Source organism: Carlito syrichta, unplaced genomic scaffold, assembly GCF_000164805.1.
Source record: "Carlito syrichta isolate Samal-C Ts95f unplaced genomic scaffold, Tarsius_syrichta-2.0.1 Scaffold136857, whole genome shotgun sequence".
Lineage (NCBI taxonomy): Eukaryota > Metazoa > Chordata > Mammalia > Primates > Tarsiidae > Carlito > Carlito syrichta.
The window spans coordinates 488340-488822 of NW_007080953.1; positions in this window are offsets into that span (position 1 = coordinate 488340).

Below are 483 nucleotides of genomic sequence, written 5' to 3' on the forward strand. Positions count from 1 at the left end.
GGGCGGGGGCGAAGGGCCAGCCCCTCCGCAGGCCGCAGCGACGACGGTGACCTGGCCCCAGGCGGGCCTGCGTCCAGCGCCACCCCGCGCCTCATCGCGGCGGGCAGGCATCGGGCTGAGGCCGGGAAGAAGGAGGGGAGATCTGAAGGGGCCTAGGGTGGGGGGAGGAGCCCCAGGGGCGCTCCTGCGCTGGGCGGGGCTGCGGCCAAAGAGCTCAGATGGGGTGGGCGGCGTGCAAAGTTCAACTAGAACTAGAGGGGCAGACTGCAGCCCTGGGTGAAGACGGACAGTAGGAGGCAAAGCCCTCAGGGTGGTGACGTGGGGGCTGCCCACAAAGCAGGGAGAGAGATGTGAGGCGGCAGCTAGGCCCGCCGAAGGGAGTAAAGGAGAGGAATGATTCCTAACGTCGCTCAGAATGCAGAAACGAGAAATGCCAAATTCTCGTTTGCAGCCCTTCCCTTAAATGGAAACATTAAGCGGAAG